We start from the raw sequence: 7,927 nt of genomic DNA, 5'->3' as shown, positions 1-7,927 counted from the left end.
GCTACCGTTGGGTACGCGCTGAGGTGGTTTCACAAGCATTCATTCGGCAACCAAAACTGCCTTGCTGTAACGGGTTGAAATTGTAAGGTGCCAGTAAGCCCCCGTAAACGACGATGTGAATGCGAATATTATTGGCACATCGCGTTATTTACGAGCACATGTCGGAAGGATATTGCATATAATACCAGCTAATCGACACCTACTTCTTGGAGCAACTAACACCTTTCATGTTCACTATTCGTGTGCGAGAGATGCGTAATTTTTTTACATTTTAATTGTATAGTAAATCTATGCGTAACATACGGCAGTCGAATATTTTTATTTCAAAAATAAAAAAGAAGACAACGTTTTATTTCAAATTAGATTCATCAGATTGACGTAGGCTGTCCCTTATGAAATACGCTTTAAAATGGGTCAAGAGCACTTTCTTACCGTCATCGCTGTGCCTAGCCGTGTCGCGCACTAAAGCTTTCTCCCAACCATCCTACACTACACACATGATATTCAGACAGCTAACAAACGCTTCATTCGCTACACTGAAAACAGGAAGACTAAATTTATAACCTAGCGCAAAGCTTCATTATCAACGACGACAGGCTTACATGTGACTCAGTGACGAACTTATACCTTCTCCTTGTGAGGCAGTTGTACACGCGTGATAATTGTCAACGTAATAACTAGGAAATGCCGGTAACGTGTGCTGACTCTTACACACTCGTCTGACGTTTTCATGCCCCAATTGCCTGCTATCATAGCAAATACAATCAAGAAGTTATAGCAGCGACAGCAAGTACACAATTCAGACACAAGCCTCAAACATGGCGCCGAATTGGCAGCTTCGTCAAACCTCCGACAAATGGCAGCAATCTTGCATAAGGTCTAGAGATTTCGGGACGAAGCAAGGCAGGAAGGACGTGTTTTTTTAGAGCTCCGGAACGACGGAACGACAGTGACAGATAAGTGTATTTGCATGACTTGAGCTTGCCTCTCTGTAGCTTTATGAGTATATAAGGTATTAGCGTAAAGCTTGATTGGGTTTATTACTTTGTACTGTTTTTTTTTTGTGTATTATTTTCTACTGTGGGTTTTTTTTTTTTTTTTTTGCCACCACGTGGCTGAGGTCTGCACGTAAACCAACCATGTGCATGCGCAGGTGCTTTGAAGTATAGCTTATTCATTGATTTTGTGGTTCCTTTTGACTTAGGGCAGTGTATTTAGTACACCGTGATTATTTGTTGTGACAGTTTTCTACCACGTGGGCATCGGTGAACAGATCTCGCCATGGTCAAAAAGACCGTAAAGTGTTCAGGGTGCGGCGTAGGTTGGAAGATGGAAGTTTGTGTGGACGAGAAGGCAGAAGAAGCTGACGCCAAGTGTAGACAATGCAAGTTCGAGGAGAAAAGAGAAAACATGATGGCTCTCCAGAGTGGGCTCGCGATGAGAATCTCAGAGCTGGAGAATGCGTTGGCGACAGAGCGAGAGAAGACGAAGGCCATGGGAGAAAGGCTCAGGTCAGCCAAGGAGGGCCTATCGAAGGTCATCAAAGGGAACGAAGAAGACGCAGGTGATGGTGGAAGCATCAGGGCAACGGCCCCCCGTGGGGGAGAGGAGAAGGGAACATCAGGCATGACAAAGGCAGGTGCAGTGGTCACAGGGCCCAGCTTCCGGGAAGTAGTTTTGAGGGAGGGAGGGGACAAAGCGGCAGCCATGACTCACGCTAGTCACCTAGCCAGCAGCCAGGTGCAGGTTACAGAAGGAATGCCTGAGCGGGTCATTATTGCCGGTGACTCAAATTTAGTCCGATGCGCAGAGGCAATCAAAGAAAGGGTGAAAGGTGATAAGAGAGTTTCGATAGGGACGTTCCCAGGACACACGCTGGGGACAGTCATGAGGCAAGCGAGTGAAAAACTCACAGCTAAAGCTCACAGACGTAACCTCGTGGTAATTGCGGGAGGGCTAAATGACATGTTGAATAAAGAATCGTGAGGACTAGCGATGACCTTGGTGAAAGGGGTCAATGACATGCGCGCCGTGTCCACCCAGGTGCAAATTGTAGTATGCACAGTACCGGAAGTACCAGTGCGCAACGGCAACTTGCAAAGAGCAGTTGTCGACGCAAACAAAGAGATATGGCGAATTAGTCGAGAGAAGGGTCTCGACGTAGTGGATATAAACAGGGAGGTGCACAGGTGGGGCGGTTTCCAAAGAGGCAGAATTCACTTCGATAACAGGCTTGGTCATGAGGTGGGCTGGCGACTGGCAGGACACGCAGTAGCTTTTTGGGGGGGCACGTGGGCTCTTCGGAGTCTGGGGTAGCTAGTAAGAGGGAAAACAACCAGGAGGACTCTTGACAGGTAGTACTGCGAAAAACCAGAAAAAAGGTAAAAGATAAAGGGAGAAGGGGCGTGTTGCAATTAGTTACATAAACATGCAGGGTGGCAGAAAAAGGCAAAATGGTTAGAGACTGAGGAGCAGTTAAACAAAGAACAGATAGGCATTTATGTGGTTACAGAAACACACCTTAGAGACTTGGAAGAGCCACCACATATTGAAAATTCTGTTTGGGAAGGGTGCAATAGGATCGTATCAGAAAGGAAAGGTGGGGGTGTAGGAATGCTAATTCACCGCGGTGCCAGATTGGTTAGAGTGAAACAGACGTGTTCAGAGCACCTCTGGGTTTTGGGCACAGTAGGTGGAAAGAAAACGTGGCTAGGGGTTGCCTACTTGTGGACGGGAAATAACTGCAGAGAAAAGAATCAGGAGATAGTGGATTGCATGAGTGCGGTATTAAGGAATTCGGTAATGGGGCCGAAATCAACCTTCTAGGGGACATGAATGCCCACATACATGACCTTAACGGATATTGACACCAGTGGGAAGTTATTACTAGATCTCTGCGAGCAACATAGTCTGGAGATAGTAAACACGGGGCCTAAATGTGACGGCCAGATCACATGGGAAGTCGGAAACAAACAATCAAGTATTGATTATTGTCTCATGTCTGAAAGAATTTATCACAAACTGAGAGAAATGAGAATAGACGAGGAAGGGATTAAAAGCTTCGGTAGTGATCATAAACGAATAACATTACAAATTGGATATTGGTGGCGAGGACATACCGTGGCACCATCTGCCGGAATCTTTCTGTGACGTAGAAAACTGCATCACGTGGCTCTGAGTGAGCGGAGTGTTCGACGTCGCCAGTGTTCAGCCATGTTTTTTCTCGTTTTGCAAGCGTTGAATGCACTTGTACTAGCTGTGAAATAATCAGTGTGTTTGCCAGAAAAGGTATTTCATGAGCCAACACGCTTTCATCGTCGCGTCGTGCACTCTCGACGGAGCGAGTGCGCGCGGAGCCATGGATACCGAACGTGGAAAGGCCACTTTTGTAAAAGGTGAGTTAAGTAATTTACCTAATAATCTGTAACTCGAAGCATCCTCGCATCTCGTGTACATTTGTTTACTGAAGCAAGCGCGACATCGCGCACCTATCTCTTGCTTTTACGTGGAAGGTGCGCGACCGAGAGGTACCGTTTCGATCAGTGCAGACTGCCGCGTACAGTTCACGGCAACGACTCGCCCTAGTTTTCAGCGCGTAATCAAATGGCCGAGTGCTAACGATGCTTCGACATTGGTTATTACGTTCGCGAGATCTTTCATAAAGATAGCCATAAGTTATCTTGCCGCAATAACAGCAATGTCCAAAACGCTCGTGGTGAGTGCAGCTCACCCCTTTAGCCAGAAATGTTGCCGGGCGATGATTTATAACAGATATATTTTAATAAGTGGAAGTTCAACCGCATATATTTTTGTCTCCTTTATCTTCACTTCCGCTTTTTGTGCTTCTCTGCGAGGGGTACATTGACTGATGTGATATCATGCCAGCACGTGTGAATCGCTTGTTCGACTACTAATTACAATTACCGTATCTCGTTTTCAGCGACTCTGCCGGTCTCTGGCATCAACGAGTACGTTGACCAGCAGTTCAGCACATCGCGGCTGCTAACGGAAGGAGAGGCAGTGTATGGGGCCGACCATGTCCGAATGTGCAGCATAAAAGAGCAACATCGAGACAAAGTCACTCTCGCCGCCCTTGTGCTGCGAACAGCTGGAATAAGCCATTCTCCCCATGAGGTCGAGGTTGTGATCAAGGGCAGAGAAGTGGACACCGCATCGTGTAGTTGCAAAGCAGGGTATGATTGTGTGCTCTTACTCGAAAAAAGGGGAATTTATTTATGTGAAACACTGAATTTTCACTCGCACCTAGCTTCTGCATTGTGTATGTGCATATTTCATGCATAAATATGTATTTATTACTTGCACAAGTTGTATATTCTGCTACTGGAATTGAACTAAGGTAATAAGCATGCATATTCAATTGTAGAAACAAGGTTCACTTCTCCATGCTAATGCACAGTTGACAATGTTACAGGCAACCCTAGCAAAAATTCTAATAGAAAAACTAATAGCCTACTAGGTTATGGACACTAATACATGTATTAGACTAATACAGTATATAAGACTAATAGCCTGTACAAGTCTTATTGGACAACACTAATAGGACAAGACCAATAGCCTGTATTAGGCTCATAGGCATAAACTAATAGCCTGTATTAGGCTCATAGGCATAAACTAATAGCCTGTATTAGGCTCATAGGCATGAACTAATAGCCAGTATTAGGCTCATGGCATAAACTAATAGCCTGTATTAGGCTCATAGGCATAACCTAATAGTCCGTATTAGGCTTATAGGCATATACTAATAGCCTGTATTAGGCTTATAGGCATAAGCTAATAGCCTGTATTAGGCTAATACGCATAAACTAATAGCCTCTATTAGATCAATAGGTGCCTGCACAGGCAGCGAGCAGGCTTTGCTCGTAGCATGCGGCAGCGGCATGCATGTCCCTGCATATGACACAAAGGCAGTTGTCAAACACAAACACACTTTATTTAAATCGTCAAGTGAGGTGAGCCCTCTACAGTTAACCTTCCTCATTTGGCTGCTGAGGTGGTGGTGTTAGCTGCCGAGTTGGTGGCGTCGGTACCTTCATGATGTCCGCAATTTTTACCGCGAGGTCAACCTCCTTAAATGGATACTTCTGGCCGAGGAGTGGCTGAAGAAATCTAGAACCAAACACATAAGTAAATCACTTTTTTAAGCTCACAAACACAGAACACAGGCACTGTGTTCCTTCTGTCCGTCCACGTCAAGTGCGCGCTGTTTTTGCCTTGTTATGTTCAACGAACTAGCTCGAGATGCGTTATTCCAGAAAACATGAAACAAATACGACACTAAATCGGAAACTAATATTCAAATAGCTGCAGTAACAGGCAACCATCTGTCGCAATAAAAACTACAGAGGCAGAGCTTCATCCATTAACAACATGGCTGACACATGCTACAATTTCTCATTTGCTGACATCAGATCAGACAACAGCAAAAAATTTAACACCAGTGGAATTTTATTCTGCTTCTTTCCCCCAGCTTAAATTAAAGAAGATGAGACTGCGCAGCTGTCAATGTTTAATTTTAGCAGCAGCAACAGTGCCCTATAAAGGGCACTGTTGCTGCTCAGCTTCAGATTTCAGAGGGCGTGCTATGTCAGCTTTCAGGTTTGGGAACTTGACATATAATTGAGGATGCCGAGGATCATGCATAGTAAAATATGGAGAAAAAAAATTAGATTAAAGGTAAACGAAATAAAGCAGCAGATATTTGAAAATGCACTAACAAATAACTATGAGTGTTTTCATCATTTCTAACAAAATGTGACATGCTACTGCATGCTGTGCAGGTCACATAATAGAAGAACAGATAAACAACTTACATTACTGGGCACGGTAAAAGGCAACAGAGTAATTATCAAAAGAGAAATCGAAAGTGCATGCAAAGTGGATGATCTCAATGAAGTGCCCAACATGATAATTGTATCACAAACCTGCTTTGAAGATCTTGCGCAGCCTCACAACTTCTTGCCGAAGACAATCTCCTCCCTTTCATGCTTCAGGAGGAAACAAAAGGTCCAGCTGTTTTTTCCTAAACTGTGCCTCGGTATCCTTCACACGAGATTTTGGCACTTGTTTTTCTCTTTTGTGCTGGTACAGGCAGAAGCAAAAAAATAATAATTTGGTGAAAACTAGAAACCACAGAAATGTATGTATGCATGCACAGATATGGTACGTTGCACTTCTCTACTGGTTGAACAGCTGACAGCAACTCAAGCTGGCCTCGGCTACAGCCTTAAACTTTGCAAGAACTACGGTGCCAACTCAGTGCAATTCTTCTGTTGGCTATGTATGCCAGCGCCAACAAATTTGGCCGCATATAGAGATGTTGCATGTGTAGTTATTGATTATCTGAAATGCAGTAGATACCTTCGGTCTGGCTGGCTACTTGTCTCTACACTGACTGTACCTCCATGCAAACTGGTGCATGTGCGTCAGTAAACAGACTCACTTGCAGATGGTCATGAAATAGCTAAAGTAGGGAAACCATTCATGCTTTCAAGTAGGCAAAATAAACAAACAAAGGAATGACAAAAACAGGATTTAATTTTTGATGATCCTGTAATGATATGCGAGCTCCTCCCGATTTTCTACTCAGCGGACTTAGGACTACACAGTACAGTTGCTTGGGGCTATGCAGCAGCTTTGCTGTAAGCCTTCACTCATTTCACGGGAACGAGGACACTGAGAACACTGTTAAAGAATGTTCGGCGGCCCATAGATCGGTACACGTGAGGCACAAGTCATCCGACCATGCAGGCCATCAGCAAATCGGCGTCGCCAAAAAGCGCTGTCCAGCCTTAAATAATTGAGTAGTGCTAAACAAACATTTGCAAGATTCACCTTTCTGTAGGATTCTCCACTCGCTTCGGTGTCGCCTTCTAAACTGCTGTCCATAGGCATTTGGGGGCAGGAAAATCTCTTGCTCGAGCTTTCCGCGGAAGCATCAGCCTCCTCTTTGGTTACTGAAAACAGGTACACGCGATGTGCATATATCGATTGTCCCTGAAATTGCACCATCAAACAATGAACAACAAAAGCATACTCACCAAACAACTTCATAATCTGGGCTCTGAAATATCCGCTGTTTTCGTCATCCCAGCGTACACTGTACCATTGTTTGTTGTCGAAGTCTTTGATACTATACGGAGAGAATCTCTTAATTCTTTCTTCGTGCAGACAACCTTCACGCCGTCGTCCTTGAAGCGCACATAAGCGTAAAGCGTACGTTGTGCAGGTTTTACACGTGGTGATATAACTGCGCTGTCAAACTTCGCTTGCCGTAGACCGCAGAGAAAGAAACGTTAGGCCCAGCGGCGGAAGGCCCAGCGGCGAAACACACGTGTTAAAGCTGATGGCGGTGACGATGCTGATGGGGTGGGAAGTGAGTTTGCGCCTAGAAATCCTAATTTAGTTTGCACCATTTGGACATTTCTAAAATCCTCACAAATCCCATTACGGAGGAAAAATTCACTGAATCTGCGCGGGAATAAAAGTAATCACAAAAGTATGAGTTCTTTGCGCAAGTTTATGCTTTTGGCATGACACCAGCGGTAAGTACGTTTCATTCACACTCCAAACCAAATACGCGTCTGCGTGCCTGTGTAATTTGTTGTTCAATTTTTCCGATGTTAAAATTTTTTTCTCGCTTTTTTTTTGCTTTCTTATACTGTATGAGTAGTTAATAAAATACACCGTCTATATGGGACAGTAGGATCGCCATCGCCATAGAGGGAAAAAGCAAGAAAACAAACAAGCAAACGTTGTTCTTTTAGTCGCGGTCTCAGTCAAATTGAATCAGTCGAGTCCTGACTTGGTTTTTCATTTTTCGGATATGGTGCAGTGATAAAAGGCACTTAGGCGCTATCCGTCATGATGGCGGCACGTCTGAAACTGCAGAGCGGAGGAAACGTTATTT

General features: G+C 44.5%; 1 long non-coding RNA gene across 2 annotated transcripts; it reads right to left on the bottom strand.

Moving 5' to 3' along the window:
• Positions 1-4,925: 4,925 nt before the first annotated feature.
• LOC119394521 (uncharacterized) lies at positions 4,926-7,505 on the bottom strand. Of its 2 annotated transcripts, XR_005184163.2 has the most exons (4): positions 7,059-7,505; positions 6,853-6,974; positions 5,943-6,099; positions 4,926-5,127 (listed from the first exon to the last, which is right to left on the bottom strand). It is a non-coding gene; the product is annotated as an uncharacterized LOC119394521 (long non-coding RNA). The 2 variants fall into 2 exon arrangements; XR_005184162.2 differs by having other exon boundaries at positions 6,853-7,505.
• Between the last annotated feature and the right edge of the window lie 422 nt (positions 7,506-7,927).

This window comes from Rhipicephalus sanguineus, chromosome 5 (genome assembly GCF_013339695.2).
Source record: "Rhipicephalus sanguineus isolate Rsan-2018 chromosome 5, BIME_Rsan_1.4, whole genome shotgun sequence".
NCBI lineage: Eukaryota > Metazoa > Arthropoda > Arachnida > Ixodida > Ixodidae > Rhipicephalus > Rhipicephalus sanguineus.
Note: the sequence above shows the minus strand (reverse complement) of the source record. Positions and strands in the feature narration are given on the sequence as shown.